The 21,429-nt window shown below is 45.0% G+C and overlaps 1 protein-coding gene across 5 annotated transcripts in view; it reads right to left on the reverse strand.

Moving 5' to 3' along the window:
• PTPDC1 (protein tyrosine phosphatase domain containing 1) overlaps positions 1–20,470 on the reverse strand; it is a 75,564-nt gene extending 55,094 nt beyond the window's left edge. For 3 of the 5 annotated variants that reach the window (XM_060200554.1, XM_060200552.1, XM_060200556.1), the window contains exons 1-3: positions 20,336–20,470; positions 13,223–13,351; positions 11,715–11,875 (exon numbers count right to left, since the gene is read on the reverse strand). The gene's annotated coding sequence lies outside the window, so the exon portion shown is untranslated. The remainder of the gene's footprint in view (positions 1–11,714; positions 11,876–13,222; positions 13,352–20,335) is intronic. The other 2 variants (XM_016190857.2, XM_060200553.1) reach the window with 2 other exon arrangements.
• Positions 20,471–21,429: the final 959 nt, after the last annotated feature.

Raw genomic sequence — 21,429 nt, forward strand, 5'->3', positions numbered from 1 at the left:
TAGCATGCAGGTGAACTAAAAATACTGTCTGGGAGGACGGTGTCAGAGTTGAGAATAGTATTTATTTATTTATATTTATTTATTTATTCCCTTTTGTTGCCCTTGTTTTTTTATTGTTATTGTGGTTATTGTTGTTGTTAGATAAGACAGAGAGAGATGGAGAGAGGAGGGGAAGACAGAGAGGGGGAGAGAAAGACAGACACTTGTAGACCTGCTTCACTGCTTGTGAAACGACTCCCCTGCAGGTGGAGAGTCGGGAGCTCAAACCAGGATCCTTACTCGGGTCCTTGCGCTTTGCGCCACATGCTCTTAACCCGCTGCGCTCCCGTCCGACTCCCAGTATTTATTTATGTTTCAGGGCGTGTGGCCCACAGAACAGCCTGTTACATACTCTGAAAGTGCCACTTTTCTAACTGGAAAACAAGGAAGTGGTTTTAAAAGCTAGAGGGGAATAGACGTGCGTGAGAGCTTAGGCGTTCAGGTGTACAGGTGTGTCTTAGACTGCTGACAGGGTTCTGCTAAAAGAACTAATCCTCCAGGAGAAGTCCAGAGAGAAGATCCAGATTCTGGATACCTTTTTTTTTTTTTTTTTTTTAAATAGAGACAGAGAGAGAAGAAAAGAGACTACGCAGCACCAAAGTTTCCTTTAGTGTAGTGGGGGGCCAGGTTCGAACCTGTATCCTCCACCTGGCAAAGCAACACACTATGGAAGTGAGGTGTTTTGCTGGTAAGTGCACTCTTACGCTAGATCACAAAAGAGGAAGTTAACATTTAGGTGTTGTGGTGCCAGGGAAAAGTCCCGCTCTTCTGGGCCTTAGGGAGATGAGGAGAGAGGAGAGGGGGACCAAGGCAGCAATTTGTTAGGAAACAAAACAAAACAAACAAACAAAAAAATCCCACTTCCCTTTAGGTTAGAAGGAAGACAAAGATGAGGGAGGGTGCCGGGATAGCCTGAGGGTGCTTCTTCCTGAGTTAGTGCTCTCTGGGTTGGAGAGAACTCAACTGGAGCCGATCTAGGCTGCTGCGTGGGAGAGGGATCAGGAACTCGTGCTGCACCAACTTCCGCAGGAGATACACTCTGGAACTCTCGGAGCCGGAAAGCAATTTCCAAGTGTCTTTAATCAGAAGAGCAGCTGTTTTTATACTCTCCAAGTAGGGTGGAAACAGGATGTGATATAGAGAGGGTGGAGAGAAAAGTGACTGGTGAAAATCAGAGTGTGACAAGGAGGGGGCGGAACAGGCGAGAATCCTATAACTGAACCACCAATGCCCTGGAGTGCTTTATGTAAAAGTGATTTATGTAAATAGACCAAACCTTTGGATCAGTAAATCCCTATATAGGCATATGGATAAGAAGAAGCCAGGGGGAGATGGCAACTACCCAACAGGATGGTGTTTACTGTTGAAAAAAGGAAAAATAAGTGATGTTCTTTTAGTTTATTTTTTCTTTCCCCTGGAGAGCTGCTCAGCTCCGGCTTATGGTGGTACAGGGGACTGAATTTGGGACTTTGGAGACTCAGGCACAAGAGTCTCTCTGCATACCATTCTGCTATCGACCCCTACTCCAAGTGATGTTCTTTTAATCTGCCGGGCCCCCATAGCCCTCAGTTTAGCAAAATGTTAGACAACAAATCTTTGGGGACTGGGTGGTGGCACATCTTGTTGAGTGCACGTGTTACAATCCATAAAGACCGGGGTCCAAGCCTCCAGTTCCCACCTGCAGGGGGGAAGCTCTACAAGTGGTAAAGCAGGGCTGCAGGTGTCTCTTCATCTCTCTTCCTCTCTATCTTTCTTCCTCTCAATTTCTGGCTTTCTCTATCCAATAAATAGAGATTTAAAAAGTAAAAAACAAAAACAAAAAAAAAACAGGGTCGGGCAGTAGTGCAGTGAGCTAAGCACACATGGCGCAAAGCGCAAGGACTGGTATAAGGATCCCAGTTCAAGCCCCCAGCTCCCCACCTGCATGAGGGGGGTCTCTTCACAAGAGGTGAAGCAGGTCTGCAGGTGTTTTTCTCTTCCCCTCTCTGTCTTCCTTTCCTCTCTTGACTTTTTCCATCCTATCCAACAACATCAATAACAACAACAATAATAACCACAACAAGGATAAAACAACAAGGGCAACAAAAGTGGAAAATAAAAAAGCCTCCAGGAGTAGTGGATTCATGGTGCCGGCACCAAGCCCCAGCAATAACCCTGGAGGCAAAAAAATAGGTAAACAAACAAACAAACAAAACCAGAAAGCAAAAAGAAAAGAAAGAAAACAAATCCCTTACAGTTTCTACGGCCTGCTAGTGATGATTTGACTGTCTCACAAGGGGACACAGAACCTTAGTGCCTGGCTGCTTCCCCTTTAACATGACCTGACTGAAGGCCATGAGATCAGGTTATTGCTAAGAGAATCATCATCATAGTTTTTCTGACTGCACCTTTATCTTCAGTTTCCTCAGTCTTCAGTGCACCAGATCTGTGCTCTAATGACTTCCTGAAGGATTTTTGTTTGTTTTTTTGCAGGGGTTGGGAGGGAGGTGTCAGCCAAATATAAAGGAGGACAGGAAGGCCAACCCTCACCTTGGATTTTATCTGCTGTAAAATGCATCCTAGTACCGCTTCACACGTATCCACCCCGTTTATGAAGGGGAGATAAAAGGTTTACCTAAGTGACTCAGATGCTGGAGACAAAGCAGGGCTTCCTAATACCGCTATTTCATCCTCAAGGAACTAAAGCACTACTTCCGGGGCCGTCATGCTGGTACTTACTGCCTTTGTCTGAGATGTCAACCTCCCAACTCCTTTAGCCTGGTGAGCTCGCTCCTAACACACGGGACTACCTAGTTCCATTTCAGATTTTTTTTTATCTTTTATTTATTTATTATTGGATAGAGACGGACAGAAATTGAGAGGAGAGGGTGAGATAAAGAGAGGGAAAGAGATAGAGAGACATGTACAGCCCTACTACACCACTTGTGAAGTTTTCTCCCCTGTAAGCTTGAACTCAGGTCCTTGTGCACTGTAATGAAGTCATGGGCCCATAAGAACATACCTACAATAGACTTCCTAGCTTCTTTCCACACTAAGATCCCTATTCTTATCTGCTCTATTCCTACTTTTTGGTTCCTGTTTATTAAACATTTTGTCCTGCTTTATTTGTTACTGCCTTTTAGCCACCAAGTTATAGATGCTACTATGATTTCATCCTGAAGAGTCTGCTTACCTAGGTATGCCACTACCTGGCCCCAGATTGAGCGTATTTTAAACAAAGTTACAGACCCTAGATGTAGGTTTGGGCCTGTAGTACTGTGTATTTGGGTTCACATCTCCATATGTTAGGGGCGATTATATACCCTGCTGGGCTGAGCTTCACAGGCAGGAGACAGATGACCAGGGACTCATGGCTGAGCTGGGCAGCAGTATCTCTTTATTCATGTGGAACGCAGCACAATCTAAGCCATCTAAACTAACTAAACTAAACTAACTAAACTAATCACAATCCTGTCCTTATATATACTTGCCAAGTAGGGTGTAAACAGGATGTGACATAGAGAGGGTGGAGCGAAAAAGAGATTGGTGAAAATCAGGGTGTGACAAGGAGAGGGGGCGGAGCAGGTGAGAATTCTACCACTGAACCACCAATGCCCTGGAGGGAGGGTGGTGCTTAGTTCACAGTGGTTATGTAAATAGAATACAGTGTTAAGCAGGGGGGATTAAACCAAATAAAACAGAAGGGGTTTTTAGAAGCAGAATTAGAAGCATACCAACAATACCCCAAAGTAAAAATGCTTAATAACCCTCTGTGAGTAGACGAAGATCTAATAAGTTTGGGATCTAGTAGAATGGCCTAAAGAAGGCCCCATAATTCTCTCATCAAATATTTATTACTTAGGCCTGGGTATCTTCCTCTCCTATCTTCACTTCCCTCAATCACTCTACTCAACAATTATACAAAAGAAAGTAAGAGCTACTCTTCATCTTTTCATCTCTTCTGACAGGGCACCAACATTACTGTCACCCCTTGCCAAGCTTTAGAAGAAGCACCATATACAACTGTCCAAGAGATACACTGGCAAAAAATACCTACCAAGTAAAGGACAACTGCTGTTCCTATGACAACTTTGATCAGAATCATTAAACAAGTAAATGCAGCAAAGACTTGAGGCTAACTTAGACTACACTAAAAACCTAGATCTATTTCCTCCTTCACTCAAGGCTAGATTCTGTAAACCTAATACTGGCATGGATACAACAAATGACATTCAACACTTTAACAACTGGGAGAAAGTCCAAGCTTATCAAGGAAGGGACTATAAAAACAGGCCATTTAATAATGGCCTTTTTGGCTGGTACCACCTCATCACCTGGGGCCCTAGTCAGGGAATCCTTAGATTCCCCCATAGATTATATGGGCCTAGACCTCTAACAGATCCCTTTCTTTACACTTCCACCAGGAATGTCATCATAAGCCCTTTATGGGCCTCTTCAGGGACCTTACCCTCACTATAAACTAACACTAATAAGGACTGCTCCACTCTCCGAAGGGAGGCTGGGTCAACCTACTCTGCCACTTGAGGAAGACTAGTCCTGAAATGAGTGCAGCCTAGAATGTTCCCAGCTGGGACCATAAACTGTGAGCTCAGATTAACAGGGACTTGGAGGTTTTAGAGGCCCCTGTGCTAAACAGGAATATACATGGACCCCAGGTCAGATCAACATGGTTAACAGTTAACTATATTTCTCTCTATATATATTGTGGCTTTCAAGTTCTTTTCTCAACTCTGACACCATCCTCCCAGACAGTATTTCTAGTCCACCCCCATGTTAGCTATCAAGCTCAAGCAAAAATTATCAAATCCATGGGCCTCTAGGAACATACTTAAAGTAGACATCCTAGCTTTTTTCTACCCTTGGGTCCCTATTTTCATCTGCTCTATTCCTACTTTTTGGTTACTGTTTTTTAGACATTTTGTCCTACTTTATATCTTACTGCCTTTCAGCCACCAAGTTACAGATGATAGTATGATTTCATCCTGACTTTTCCAGCTAGATGACCTCATCAATGTGTCCTGGAACCTCACCTCTCCAGAGCCCTACCCCACTAGGGAAAGACAGAGACAGGCTGGGAGTATGGATTGACCTGCCAATGTCCATGTTCAGCAGGGAAGCAATTACAGAAGACAGAATTCCCACCTTCTGCACCCCAAAAAGAATTTTGATCCATATTCTCAGAGGGGGCATAAGATAGGGGAAAATGACCAGAGGGCTCTGGACCCCAATTCCACTGGGACCTAAAGCATTTGTCACTAGGAATATTCATTTTTATACCATTACTGAAAGGGAAAAGAGCCTGGGAAAAAAAAAGTCAAGTGCTGTTTCACTAACTTGAAAGAGAAGAGGAAAAAGGAAGGACATACAGAGTAGTGATGGGTGTAGGTGTGACTTAGAAAGGAAGTGAAGGCAGGACTACAAAAATGGGGGAAAATATATAAAGTCAACCTATATCTGTGACCTTGGGAGAATTATTACTGTTTCTGCTGGAGGGGGATGGAGACACAGAACTCTGGTGGTGGGAACAGTGTGGAGTTATACCCCTATCATCTTATAATCTTGTAAATTACTATTAAATCACTAATTAAAAAATTAAAGCACTGTTGATGATTCATTATGTAGTTCTTCTTCTTCTAGCGTTTGCCCTTCTTCCGTAGCCAGTCAACAGCATCAGGTTGAGCCTGATGTAAAGTTTCAAGACCTCCTTTGAATCTGGAGAGGTGGCAGTCATTGACTATGTGGGTCATAGTCTGTCTGTAGCCACAGGGGCAGTTCGGGTCGTCTCTGGCTCCCCAGCGATGGAACATAGCGGCGCACCGGCCATGGCCTGTTCCATAGCGATTGAGGAGGGCCCAATCATAATGTGCTAGGTCAAAGCCGGGTTGACGCTTGCAGGGGTCTGTGATGAGGTGTTTGTTCTTTACCTCAGCTGACTGCCAGCTCTGTTTCCAAGAGTCTGGAACAGAGAAGTTCAGTGTAGGCGTAGGGGACCAGATTGGGTGACGAGACGTCAAGCTTTGAACAGGGTGGGTGAAGATATCCGCGTATATTGGCAGGTCCGGTCGAGCGTAGACGTGGGATGCATTGGATCGACCTTCCCGTGGTGCATCTCGTGAGTACCCATTCATTGGGGAAACTGACGATCCTTCCTAGCTGACTGAATCCACATGGATCCCAGTCACTTTCAAAGCCAGCAACAAGCAGCTCCTGCCAGCTTTCAAGCTGTTGGTCCTGCTCTTCGAGTCCTCCAACTTAATGTTGAGGGGCTGTCCTTTGCCAAACGCGTTCTTATTGGTCATTATGTAGTGAAACAAAACAAAACCAGATTTTCTTTAAACTGAAGTGCCCTACCTTCTGTATTGGAAACCTTTGAAAAACTGACAAAACTACAGAAAATCCTTTACCACTTCAAATCTCTCACTAGAGAGAATCAGACAATATTTCATTTATTTATTAATTTTATTTATTTATTGTATTAGTGATTTAATAATGACTCACAAGACTGCAGGATAAGAGGGATATAATTCCATATGGTTCCCACCACCAGAGTTCCATATCCCAACCCCTCCATTGGAAGGTTCCCTAGTCTTTATCCCTCTGAGAGTCTGGACCAAAGATCTTTATGGGATGCAGAAGGTGGAAGGTCTGGCTTCTGTAATTGCTTCTTCAATGAACATGGGCATTGACAGGTTGATCCATAGCCCCCAGCCAGGCAATATTGTTTTTAAATATTTCATCTCCAACCCCCCACCCCAACCTCTCCATCTGGCCCAACAGGGCAGTCTTGAAAATACTGTTATGTCTAGCACTTTACAGTGAAGTTTGCTGACTTCTATGAGCTCAAAGCATAAAAATATACCTTAGGGAGGTTCCCAGCTCTCAGGAGACTAGTCACAGATCAGGGAAAAACAACACTACTGCAGGAGCCTCATGATTTCATCATTTCACAAAATGTGCTGCTTGGTTCAGATTCTTCAGAAAACACAGTATGATAAAATAAACAGGGGTTAAGTTGGTTTCTACCAGCAAAGTCCTTGTACTCCCCAACCGTTTCCCATGAACACTCAGACCTGATTAGGTGTTTCTGCAGATTTGAACCAACCTCACGCCCATCACACTACCCCAGATACTATTAAACTCATCCAGAGGTTCCTAATTCTAAATTCAGCATCATCAAAACTATACATGAGCTTTCTTGAAAAACCCATACTCTTGGGGAGAGAGTGGCGTACTTGGTTAAGCATACATGTTACCATGCACAAGGATCTGGGTTCAAGGCCCCGGTCCTCATTGGGGGTAGGGGTTCACAAACAGTGAGAAGGCTGCAGGTAATTTTTAAATTGTCTTTAACTATTTATTTATTGGATGGAGACAGTCAGAAATTGAGAGGGAAGGGAGAGACACCTGCAGCACTGCTTCACCACTCGCAAAGCTTTCCCCCTACAGGTGGGGACCGGAGGTGCAAACCCAGGTCCTTGAATACTGTAACACATGTTCAACCAGGTGCACCACCACCTGGTCCATTCTCTCTCCTTCTCTATCTCCCCCTTCTATCTCAGTTTATGTCTTTATTCAATAAATAAGTAATATATAACAGAATAAAAATAAAAAGACTCCTAGGCCTCCGTCCAGAGTTTCCACTCTGCTTGGCAGGGCTGAGAATCTGCATTTTTAAACTATTTTTTTCAGTGATATTGATGCTTTTTAACATATTAGTCAAGAAGTTCACGTTTATCTGGCAACAGCCATGCCTATGGTTTATTATGTAGGTGTGTCTCTGGGTTCAGTTTAGCTGTCAAATTAAAAAAAAAACAGAAAATAAATTTAAAAAACTTTTTAAATAGTTCCTGAGTCAATCTTCAGGAAATCTTGAAATAGCAAAAAGTCTCACACCACAAGACTATTCTAGGTGCTTGAACAACACAACTGCAAGCTGCTTAAGTCCACTTTCACATGCTTTATTTATTTATTTACTTATTTATTCCCTCTTGTTGCCCTTGTTGTAGTTATTATTGTTACTGATGTTGTAGTTGTTGGACAGGACAGAGAGAAATGGAGAGAGGAGGGGAAGACAGAGAGGGGGAGAGAAAGACAGACACCTACAGACCTGCTTCACCACCTGTGAAGCGACTCCCCTGCAGGTGGGGAGCCGGGGGCTCGAACCAGGATCCTTACGCCCATCCTTGCGCTTTGCGCCACCTGCACTTAACCTGCTGAGCTACCGCCTGATTCCCTACACATGCTTTTTTTTATATAAATATATTAGAAACAATATTGGAGACCTGTGACAGTTTGAAAAACTCTCAGCTGACTTGCATAGCACGAACATATTTAAGTGTGTCAGGAATGCTGAAAGTGTGCATAGCCATAGGCATGGCTCTCTTACCATAAAATATACAGAGTTCAAATGTGTCAAAACTCAGAGCCACATCTATAGGCTGCAGCCGGCCTTGCAGTCAAGGAAGAGGAGTGGAGACAAACAGAAAGATGTGATCTGACGTCAGTCACAGCCACGTAAGACCAGCACAGGTGCGTGCTGTACCTGCTAATGTGAGTTCAGTCATCTCCCACTGCTGTTGCGATGAACTCAAATGCTGCTCTAACTGAAAACAGCAACGACTCCACTATTTAAAGTTGGGAATGTCAATCTCCTACAAGACACTGACAGATCAAGAGGCAGGAAATCAGTTAAGGATCCCTCTTTCAATCTACATCATCTAATTAATATTTATTTATAATGTTGCATCCAACAAACTGACTCACATTATTTTATTATTGTTTTACCAGAGCACCGCTCAGCTCTGGCTTATAGTGGTGTGGATACATCCAACAACGTTGTTACTCAAGCAACATTCACCAAGACAGACTACATTCTGGTAAACAAAACCCAGGAGTACGGTGAGTGCAAAAGAACACAAGTCATACAAAGTATGCTCTCAAAGCATGCTGGAATTAAACCAAAAATCAAGAGAAAGGCAACTGGACCCCTAAAAACAGCTGAAAATTAAACAACATGCTTCTAAATGACATATGGTAAAGAAGCCTTAAGAAAAAATAAGGGGGTCGGGCGGTGGCGCAATGGGTTAAGCACATGTGGCGCAAAGCGCAGGGACCGGCATAAGGATCCTGGTTCGAGCCCCCGGCTCCCCACCTGCAGGGGAGTCGCTTCACAGGCGGTGAAGCAGGTCTGCAGGTGTCTATCTTTCTCTCCCCCTCTGTCTTCCCCTCCTCTCTCCATTTCTCTCTGTCCTATCCAACAACGAACAACATCAACAATGACAATAATAATAACCACAACAAGGCTACAACAACAAGGACAACAAAAAGGGGGGAAAAATGGCCTCTAGGAGCGGTGGATTCATGGTGCAGGCACCGAGCCCAGCAATAACCCTGAAGGGGAAAAAAAAAAATTTTTTTTTAATGAAGAGACAGACATCACAGTGGCAGAGCTCCCCCTGGTGCCACGGCACTTTCAGTGTGGTGCTGGGAATTGACCCCGGGCTGTATGTGTGTACACTTGGCATAAAAGTCACCCTATCTAGTAGTGAGCTCCCTATCTCCAGAGCTAAAGAACTTTGTTTATTCAGAGCTGGGTCCTCATGCATAAGCTATTTCACTGCTCCCGGACCTGTTCCTTCAGAGATTGAGAAAGACACCACAGTACTGGAACTTGGTGCAGACCAAATGACCTACCTCCCCATGTGGCATCTGAGCTTGAACACAGGCCCTGTGCATGGCAGGCACACACCCTACGCTGTCGTTCTGGCCCCTAAATCTCTCTCTCTTTTTTTTTAAGAGGGAAACTTCATGATAAGTGATACCCAGCTGGTATCTCTCCTTCTTTTTTTAATTTTATTACCTTTATTCATTGGATAGAGACAGCCAGAAATCGAGAGGGAGGGGAAGGTAGAGAGGGAGAGAGGCAGAGAAACACCTGCAGTCCTGCTTCACCACTCGTGAAGCTTTCCCCCTGCAGGTGGGGACTGGGGACTCGAACCTGGGTCCCTGTGCACTGTAACATATGTGCTCAACCAGGTGCGCCACCACCCGGCCCCAAGCCCCTAAATATCTTTTAAAGCCAAACAGTAAGAAAATAAAGCAACTCACTTATTTTTTTTTCTTAATCTGGGATGAGGAGATAACATAATTATTATGAAAAAGACTCTCACCCCTGAGGCACCAAAGGTTCCAGGTTCAGTTCCCAGTGCCACCATAAGCCAACGCTGAGCAGTCTGGTAAAAAAGAAAGAAAGGAAGGAAGGAAGGAAGGAAGGAGGGAAGGAAGGAAGGGAGAAGTAAGTAAAGAAATAAATAAGTTTACTAACCCATGAAAGACAGGGAGACCTAGAGCATCACTCTGGATGGGAGTGAGACTCAGGATCTCATGCTTGGAAGTCCAGTGCTTTAACCACTGCCTTCTCACTTCTCAGGCTGCCAACTGATTTTTTTAAAAATGGGCAAATGAGAGAAGAGGAGGGGGAGGGCCAGAGGAAAGGGGCCACTGACAGCAAGAAAAGACTCCAGGAGAGAAGAGCGACTGAATATTCCCAAGAACTGTTTTGTAAACTAGAGCTCTTTTTAAAAAAATTTTTTTTAAGATCTCTTATTTATTATCGGATAGAGACAGAGAGAAATTGAGAGGGGTGGGGAAGACAGAGAGAGACAGAGAGACACCTGCAGCCCTGCTTCAGCACTTGCAAAGATTTTCCCCTGCAGGTGGGGACCAGGGGCTGGAACCCGGGTCCTTGTGCGCTGTAATGTGAGCGCTTAGCCAGGTGCACCACCACCTGGCCCCCAACTAGAGCTCTTTTAGAGATAGCTATATGTCATATTTTTTGTCTGTGGAACTACAACTTCTGTAAAGCTTATTTTTGAACACTACGCAAGTGGTACCGTGCTTGGCTACTTAGAGAAGCTGGAAAGCGACCTGGTCCACAGAAGCTTCTGCCACTTGGAAGTTCACATCTATAAGCACTGAACTTTTTTTTTGCCTTTTTTTTTTTGCTATCGCTGGGGCTCTGTGTCTGCACTACGAATCCACTGCTCCTGGAGGCTTTCCCCCCCCCTTTTGTTGCCCTGGTTGTTTTATCGTTGTTGTGGTTATTAATGTCGTTGTTGTTAGATAGGACAGAAAGAAATAGAGGAGGGGAAGACAGAGAGGGGAGAGAAAGACAGACACCTGTAGACCTGCTTCACTGCCTGTGAAGTGACTCCCCTGCAGGTGGGGAGCCGGGGGCTTGAACCGGGATCCATAGGCCGGCCCTTGTGCTTTGTGCCATGTGCGCTTTACCCGCTGAGCTACTGCCCCGCCCCATAATTTTTTTTTTTTCGACAGAAAGAAAGAGGCAAAGACAGTGCAGCATGGGTGTCTTCAGTAGTGCAGTCGTGGGGGTCAGGTCCAAACCTGGGTTACACAAGTGACACAGCAGGGATTTTTGTTGTTATCATCAGGGCCATAGTGGGGCTCTGCAACAGTATGATTCTACTGCTCCCAGTGGGTTCCCCCACCAGATGGGGTGGGGGGGGTGGGAGAGAGACAGAGCAGAGACCCCATAGCACTGCTCTGGTGCTCACAATGTACGATGTGGTGGATGGAGGTAAAGTGTGCAACCCAGCCCACCCCTGATTAGTTAGGGTTTTAAGAAATCAGATTTAGGATGTCAAGAGGTGGCTTACCTAGTGGAGGTCACATGTCACCAAGCAGGAGAACCCAGTGTAGAGCCTCTGGTCACCATGTGGGGTTCCTGCAGGGAGGAGGTTTCATGAGCAGTAAAGCAGCGTTGTGGGGGCTGCTGGGAGTGGTGGGGTTATGCAGGCCCAGAGCTTCAGCGATAACCCTGGTGGGGGAAGAAAGCATTTTTAATTTTTAAATATACTGGCTTAAAAATTTAATATGGCGACAAGTTCAAAAATAAAAGCAAGCTGCAGAATAAGAATTTTAGTCTAGGGAGCCGGGTGGTAGCGTAGCGGGTTTAAGCACACAGGACGCAAAGCGCAAGGACTGGTGTAAGGATCCCGGTTTGAGCCCCCGGCTTCCCACCTGCAGGGGGGTCACTTCACAGGTGGTGAAGCAGGTCTGCAAGTGTCTGTCTTTCTCTCCCCCTCTCTGTCTTCCCCATCTCTATCCATTTCTCTCTGTCCTGTCCAACAACAATGACAGCAATAACAACAACAATAAGAGTAACAATGATAAACAAGGGCAACAAAAGGGGGAAAAAAGCCTCCCGGAGCAGTGGATTTGTAGTTCAGGCACCGAGCCCCAGTGATAACCCTGGAGACAAAATTAAACATGAAATAAAATCAAAAGAATTTTAGTCTAGCCATTTTTGGTGCATGAAAACTTTCAGAATGACGGGAAACAATGTAGTTACTAGAAGGATGTGGGAAAACAGGCAGCACGTAATAGCAGCTACTTCGAGAGGGCAAGGAGGGTGCATTTATTCTAGTTCATTCCCTTTATGTGCTTCTAGATTGTCTGAACAGTATTTTAAAATTAAAGATAAAACTTTGATATTTTAACATTTCTACAGAAATAAGAAAAAGATCTGCAGACATTTCACTAAAGATATACCGATGCAAGAGAGTATATGACAAGATTCTCAGAATAGGGAAATTTAAATATATATAGCTATAGGAATAATTTAAAGAAGAAATAATGGCAGGGGAGACAGCTAATGGTTATGCAAATACACCCTCATGCCTGAGGCTCCAAGGACCCAGGTTCCACCCCACCCCACCCCAGCCACCATAAGTCAGAGTTGAGCAGTGCTCTGGTAAAAAAAAAAAAAAAAGTAGGGAGTCCTACTTATTGGTGGGCGGTAGCACAAGGGGTTAAGCACAGGTGGGCGGTAGCACAAGGGGTTAAGCGCAGGTGGCACAAAGCGCAAGGACCCCAGCTCAAGCCCCCGGCTCCCCACCTGCAGGGGAGTCGCTTCATAAGCGGTGAAGCAGGTCTGCAGGTGTCTGTCTTTCTCTCCTCCCTCTCTATCTTCCCCTCCTCTCTCCATTTCACTCTGTCCTATCCAACGACGACAGTAATAACTACAACAATAAAACAAGGATAACAAAAGGGAATAGACAGATAAATATTAAAATTTTTTTATTAATTTAAATTTAAAAAGAAATAAAATTTGGCAATATCTCAAGTGCTGGGCAGGACAGAAAGCAACAGGACCTCTCCTTACTTGATGGCGGGAATGAAATGGCCGTGGCGGCTTTAGAAGAGGTTTGGCAATTTCTTCTGAAGCTGACGAAGGCTTTGCGTACAACCCCGAAATTACACTTCTAGGTGTTTATTTACCCAACTAAAATGCCTACGTGAAAAACATACAGGTAGATTTTCACAGCAACTTTATTTGGAAATAATTTGTAACTGGAAACAATAAACATGTTACCTCTACACTATAAAGTTCTCTGACAAGAAAGTAAAGTATCATTGATCTAGGCAATAACACGGATGATTCTGAAATACATTATAGTACAGGAAGGAATCCAGTCTTGGACGATTACATAATACTTGATTTGATACTTCTATAACTTCCTAAAAGACAAGACTCCAAAGATAGCAAACAGATCCATTTTTTGCAAGGAATCTATTGCTAGAAAAGGCAGAGGGATGGCCAGGGAAAGTTACACACAATTTTTAGGGTTATGAAACTATTTGTCTAGGGGCTGGGGAGATAGACTTTCATGTTCGAAGTTTCAACATTCCAGGTTCAGTCCCCAGCACCACCATAAACTAGAGCTTAGCAATGCTCTGGTATAAAAACAAAAACAGAAACAAACAAACTAACAATTTGTCTAGTACTAGAAAGACAGATGGATGGCAGGACTCATGAAAGCCCACACAACTTACAACACAAAGAATGAACCTTAGCGGAATTGTTCAAACTACAAAGGGGCTGAGAGGTAGTTTGCTTGGTAAACCGTGTACCCTTCTCGGTACTAATCACTAGATTCAACTACTGGCACCCCCATCATGGATGCCTTTGGGGGGAGCACCATGGGTGTGCTGTAGTCTCTCTCTCTCAAATAAAGAATAATAATAAAAAAGAATGAAAATATTGTCCCATGGATGTTGCTTTATGGTGAGGCCACACATCTGTGAGACCCTGGGTTTATCTCTCAGTATCATTGGAAGCGCAACAGATTTTCATGCCTGAGGCATCAGAGATCCTAGGTGCACTGGTAAAAATAATAATAATAATAATTGGGAGTTGGGTGGTAGTGTAGCGGGTTAAGCTCACGTGGCGCAAAGTGCAAGAACCCGCATAAGGATCCTAGTTTGAGCCCCCGGCTCCCCACCTGCAGGGGACTCACTTCACAGGCAGTGAAGCAGGTCTGCAGGTGTCTATCTTTCTCTCCCCCTCTCTGTCTTCCCCTCCTCTCTCCATTTCTCTCTGTCCTAACAACGACGGCATCAACAACAACAACAATAATATCTACAACAACAATAAAAAGGGCAACAAAAGGGAAAATAAATTAAATATAAAAATAATAATGAAATAAATGTACTCTGCTAAAACAAAATTTCAACACTTATATAGCAAAAAGGCTATATTATCACATAGAAATATCACCTTAAAAAGTCTATTGGATAAAAGTATGATGTAAATAAAAATAGTTCAGTTTTATTTGTCTTCATGAAAATGATGTTTGAAGTTTGATTTGCCTTTTTTTTTTTTTTTTTTAAACCAGAGCACTACTCAACTTTGGCTTATGGTAGTGCAGGGGATCGAACCTGGGAGCACGAAGCTTCAGGCACGAGAGTCCTTTTGCATAACTGTTATGCTATCTCCTCAGCTTAGAAGTTTGATTTGTCCATCAAGTCAGTCTACTACCACTTTAAGCAATAATCACTTAGCAAAACGATTTTTTGGAAGGTACAGCTTTAAAAACATGATTATCCTACCATTTCTACAGTAATGTAGTCCATTAAGTAAGGGCATACACATGTTTTAAATCCACAAATAATTAGAACTCTGCTTTCCCTGTCTTGCAAGATCTAATCATTTGTGTCAGCTAGAAGAGAAGGAAATTATCTAAATGAGAATCCTTGTCGCTGGTGCACCAGAAACATAACTAGTCAAAAAAGAAAAACCTCCCCTGTGGCCCTGCTTATCATCCATGTCCTCAATGAGCTTTTACCCAGAGGAAAGAAAACACTAAGGCTTAGTCAGCTGATTCTTTTTTTTTTTTAATTTTTTTAATGTTTATTCATTTATTTATTTTCCCTTTTGTTGCCCTTGTTGTTTTACTGTTGTAGTTATTATTGTTGTTCTTATTGATGTTGTTGTTGTTGGATAGGACAGAGAGAAATGGAGAGAGGAGGGGAAGACAGAGGGGGAGAAACAGACACCTGCAGACCTGCTTCACCACCTGTGAAGCGACTCCCCTGCAGGTGGGGAGCCGGGGGCTTGAACCGGGATCCTTAACGCCAGTCATTGAGCTCTGTGCCACGTGCGCTCTACCCGTGGCGCTACTGCCCGACTCCCAGTTAGTTGATTTTGTACAGCCTTTCACTGACAAAATGAGGCAAGTAAGTGAGCTGCACACTGGGGTCTGTGTAAAACAGGCTGATGGAGTGGACGAAGTCTGAGTTCAGGGCCTCAAAAAATGAGCTCGGGTATGGGAAAGAATGAACGGTCCAAGGGAAGTGTTTACAAAGGCCCGGTGAAGGGCGGCTTGTTCAGGTAAGCCACCAACATAAAATGCCAGAAACAAGAAGTGTTCAAAAGCGGCCTGGAAGGCGGTGCAGTGGATAAATGTTAGACTCTTGAGCATGGGGACTCGAGTTTGACCCTGAGCATGGCATGTGCCAGTGTGCTCTGCTTCTCTCTCTCTCTCCCACCCTCCCTCGTGTAAATACAAACATACATTTTATAAAAAGCATTTAAAAATGACAGCAGTGGTGACAGTGAAGTATCCAGGTCAGGATCTCAGTGTTTTTGGAAGAACCTCGCCTGCAGGGATTTCAGGTGGAGAACTGAGACAGCTGGCGGCTAGCATAAGCTTAAAATATTACAGTTGGGCTGTAAATAGTAAAAAATTTCTACTAAAGAAAGCAACATGCAAAAGTTGTATATGCAGCAGCCTAGTAGGTGGGGCAGTAGCTAAAGTGTTGGACTTTGAAGCATGAGGTCCTGAATTCAATCTCTAGCATTACAAGTACCAGAGTGATGCTCTGGTTCTCTTTTCTTTATATGTATAATTAACAATTTTTTGTATATACTGTCTGTACAAATACATAAGCAGAGGAAAAGGACTTGAAAGGGGTGGAAGAAAGCACCTACAGTGGGAGTGCGGTTCACCTTCTCCTTATGTTTCTAGATTTTACACTATCGCATCTTTTCTTATTTTGTTATTATTCTCATCATTACTGAGATGACCAGAACGAACTAAAAAGTCAGTTTACTTATACCTTCCCCTAAAAATCTGTCATAGGTTGGGGGGGGTGCTGCACCAGGTAGAACACATATGTTATACTGTGCAAGGCCTCAGGTTCAAGCCCCTGGACCCACTTGCAGGGGGGAGCAGTAGGTGTCTATAGGTGTCTCTCTTCCTCTTGTTCTGTACCCCCCTTCTCTCTTAATTTCTCTGTCTCTATCCTATTGGAGGTATTTATTTATTTTTATTTTTTTGACCAGAGCATTGCTCAGCGCTGGCTTATGGTGGTTCAGGGGATTGAACTTGGGACTTTGGAGCCTCAGGCAGGAGAGTCTGTTTGCATAGCCATTATGCTATCTACCCCCGCCTGAGATATTTATATTATATCTCTAATATAAATAAATGTTAAAACCATACAATAGGCCAAAAGTCTGTGGTATCAAAGAGAAGCCAAAATCTGCCTTTTTTTTTTTTTAATATTTGGATCTGAAAATAGGAGTAAGCCCACCTAAAGCAAGCTAGACCAGTCAGGAGGGGGCACTCACCTTCACTGGCAGAGGAACACAAAACCAGATGAATGAATATAAGACTGACTACTTCCTCCTGGAGTTCAAGCTCCAAGGGCTGGAGGAAACCAACTGGGGCCAAGATGGTGCTTAAAATGTCTACACCCTGACTCTGAGCACCATAATAAAATCTCTAGCCCACCTGGGCAGGTATACCTCTGTACCTGACACCCTAACAGTTCCAAACTAAGGTCACAAGTGAGCAGGGTCCCGGATTGTGGGGAAATTCAGAGAAAGCCATACCTGTACCAGACAGACCATATAAAAACTCTAATCCTTTATCACAGTGTGTGTGTGTGTGTGTGTGTGTGTGTGTGTGTGTGTTGTGTGTTCCTAGTGCCTGCTGACTCCCTCTCAGTGTGTACAGTCACCTCCCCCTTTCTGAACTGCCACTCACTGTTGTCTCTCGCTGATTTTTTTTTCTTGACTCCAACAAAGACCTGCACCTGGTTTTCTTCTAGGGTTATGGCTGGGGCCCTGTGCAGGTACTATGAATCCACCACTCCCGGTGGCCAGATTTTCCTTTTCTTTATCTTCAGAGAGAAATTTGGGAGGGGAGGGGGAGACAGAGAAGGAGAAAGAAAGATAGACACCAGCAGACTTGCTTTGCCACTTGTGAAATGTCCCTGCTGCAGGTGGGGAGTGGGGGCTTGAACCCAGGTCTTGTGCGGGTCATTGTGCTTAGTACTATATTCACTTTACTGGGTGCACGACTGCCCGGCCCCTCTAAAGGTGCTCTCTGTCTCTATTTATTGGATAGAGACAGCCAGAAATTGGGAGTGAAGAAAGTGATAGAGCAGGAGAGAGACAGACACCTGCAGCCCTGCTTCACCACTTGCAAAACTTTCCCCTTGCAGGTGGGGGCCGGAAATTTGAACCTGGGTCCTTGTGCACTGTAACAAGTGCACTTAATCAGGTGCACCACCACCCAGCCCCTTAGGGGCACTTTCTCTAACCTCCTTGGCCTCCAATCTATTGATAAATAATATCCATCTATAGAAGGGGTTCAAAATAGTTGCATCATATATGTTTAATTCTAATAAAGAAGTTCACAGTACTCACAGGAGAGCTGTCATTATTAATACCCACTAAGATTAAGAAAGAGAAAGGCAAACCAGATTAGTAAACTTAATGGGATGCTAACAGTGGTGGGGCTGTATATTTCATTCTGGCTGCTTGGTGGTTTCTAATTTTTATGATCAATGCTTATTTTTGAAATAAGACTCCCAAAAGGCTTGCATCATCTGATGTGACCCTGGGGAGCGGGAGCAGATAAGTAGAGCTGTTTACAAAAACTAACTGTTTCAGTTTCATAAAACTGAACCTCAGGGAGTCGGGCGGTAGCGCAGCGGGTTAAGTGCACATGGCGCAAAGCACAAGAACCGACGTAAGGATCACGGTTGGAGCCCCCGGTTCCCCACCTGCAGGGGAGTCGCTTCACAGGCGGTGAAGCAGGTCTGCAGGTGTCTTGTCTTTCTCTCCCCCTCTCTGTCTTCCCCTCCTCTCTCCATTTCTCTCTGTCCTATACAATGACGATGACATCAATAAAAACAACAATAAAAGAACAAGGGCAACAAAAGGGAAAAAATAAATATTAAAAAAAAAACCTGAACCTCGAAACAAAGGAACCGACATTCAAGAGGTTACAATCAAAATCAAGTTTACCACCCAAGAAGATAAAGGTTAGGTTTTTAAACCAGAACAACAACAAAAAAGTAATGTCCAAGTACTTTATTAACTGGATAGCCTCAGATAACACGATTAATAACTAGCTCTGGAAATCACCCAAATCCTGAACCTCAGTTTTCGTTTATAGAACCTAGAAGGACAGGTTTTGTAGAGACCAAGTGAAATCATGTGTACCTGTCTTGGCCCTAAACTGTCATGGCACAGTCGTGCTTAGGGGGACAGATTCTATTTTTTTTAATTCCTTTATTGGGGGGATTGATGGCTTACAGTTGACTGTGAAATACAGTAGCTGTGTAACATTTCTCAGTTTTGCACATAACCTTCTAGCTCCCCCACCTAGGTCCTCCTCTGCCATGGCTCCAGGTCCCAGAGTCCTTCACTTTGGTGCAATGCAACAAACCCGGTCACAAGCTCTAGTCTAAGAAATGTTGGACGCTTCTGTCCTTGTGTGGCTTTCCTTTTATAATTGTGTGTGGCCTAAATGGTGCAAAACCTGCTACACGCGTGGGCTGTGTGGCAGACAGTCGACTGGACCGCCCACTGCACAGGCCTCCAAGGAGGGAACAGTCAGACCTCCGAGATGCGCCCAGCTCTCACTTGGTGAATGTTGGCTTGTGCTAGTCGAACACGGCGGAACCTGCTTGTCTCTTCTAAGAGAACAATGTTTTTATTTCTATAGTTATTTATCTACTTATTACCTGAACACTGCTCAGCTCTGGCTTATGGTAGTACGAGGGCTTGAACCTGAGACTCTTTTTATTTTTTATATTTATTTATTTTCCCTTTTTGTTGCCTTTGTTTTTTTATTGTTGTTGTAGTTATTATTGTTGTTGTTACTGATGCCGTCATTGTTGGAAGGACAGAGAGAAATGGAGAGAGGAGGGGAAGACAGAGAGGGGGAGAGAAAGACAGACACCTGCAGACCTGCTTCACCGCCTGTGAAGCGACTCCCCTGCAGGTGGGGAGCCGGGGGCTCGAACCGGGATCCTTAGTCCGGTCCCTGCGCTTTGTGCCACGTGAGTTTAACCGGCTGCGCTACCGCCCGACTCCGAACCTGAGACTTTTTTTGTTTTTAAAGATTTTTTTTGTTTGTTTATTTATGAGAAATACAGGAGGAGAGAGAAAGAACCAGACATCACTCTGGCACATGTGCTGCCGGGGATCAAACTCGAGACCTCATGCTTGAGAGTCCAAAGCTTTGTCACTGCGCCACCTCCCGGACCGAACCTGAGACTTCTGAGCCTCAGGCATGAGAGCCTCTTTCCATAACCGTGATGCTATCTACCCCCGCCCTTATTTTCATTTATTTTTTATTTCATTTTATTTTTTACTTTCTTCCTCCCTGCCCTCCCTCCCGAGAAATCTTTTCAATCACTTGGCTGTGTCTGCATGAAGACACAGTTAATGTCATCGAGACAGCGGACGGGGGGAGGAATCAATCCCCAGCACCCACAGGGTGTTCACATCACTGGGCGCCACCGCGCGCCCCCAGACCAGGGCGCCCGCTCGGGGGAGGACGAGGGCGCTGGGGGCCCCGCAGGGTGGCACGGCGGCAACTGCACCTGCCCGCCACCTCTTGGCCGTGTGCCCCGGTTATGGGGTTGGGGTCCGTTACAGACCCTGCAAATCAATCAGATTTGACGCAAGCATCCCTACCTGAGGTCAGGTCCTGGGCGGCCGCGGCGCAGTCTCCGACCCGCCTCCAGCCCCTAAGAGGCTCGGGGAGGCCCGCCACTAGAACCCCGTGACTTGTACAACCGCCTCCCGGCTCCGATCCCGCGTCCACTCCAGCGATCTTGCCATCGCTCGCCCAGGCGCCCCATCCCACCGCTGCGCACCCCTCACCGCCACCCGCGCTCCGCGGACACGGCTCCCCGTCTGCCCAATTGCAGCCGCGCTCGGACACACGTGACGCGCGCCGGCCAATAGAAACCCGAGGCGGCCAGTGAGGTCACCTCCAGCTCCCGGCGCTTTCCAAGCGGGGTGGCGAGGGGGTTGGGGGGGGCTGCCGGCGCGGTGGGGGCGCGGGGAGGTTTGGGACTGAGTGGACCGAGCCAGGGGTTCGCGGCCGCGGGAAGCCGGAATCTGCCTCTGGCTCCTACTGCACCGCGCCCAGACTTGGAGATGGATGGAAAAAGAAGGACATTTCCTGGGAAAGGTTTAAGAAGTCTGGATTTGATCTTTTAAAAAAAATTTTAATTTTTGCTTCTTCTCCCCTTTTGTTGCCCTTGTTGTTTTATTGTTGTTGTTATTGATGTCGTCGTTGTAGTACTGGATTCACTTGCGTACAGCCGAGGTGCACAGATGCCGTTATCAGGAAGCTTCAGGTTTCCTGTTGTCCTCTCTCAGGGACTATGTGAAGTGCTTCAGGGAGTCTTAACTCTCTGCTCTATCACAGGGTGACTTCCCATCACAAATGTGTCTCATGGGACAAAAAGGTAACTGAAGTTTCAGCCACCTGTCCTTGTTTATAATGAGTTTTTGTTTGTTTGTTTTTTGTTATAAGATCTGTTTGTTTATTAGGAGAAAGAAAGGAGGAGGAGAGAGAACCAGGACATCCGTCAGACACATGCGTCGCGGGGGACTCATCTAGAGCTCATGCTTGAGAGTTCAACACTATCCACAATATTTGTTTGTTTGTTTATTTATTTATACATTGCTCAGCTTTGGTTTATGATAGTTCCAGGGACTGACCCTGGGAACTTGGAGCTTCAGGCATGAAAGTCTTTTCCATAACCAATATGCTACCT

The sequence above is a fragment of the Erinaceus europaeus genome, chromosome 10 (genome assembly GCF_950295315.1).
Source record: "Erinaceus europaeus chromosome 10, mEriEur2.1, whole genome shotgun sequence".
Taxonomy (NCBI): Eukaryota; Metazoa; Chordata; class Mammalia; order Eulipotyphla; family Erinaceidae; genus Erinaceus; species Erinaceus europaeus.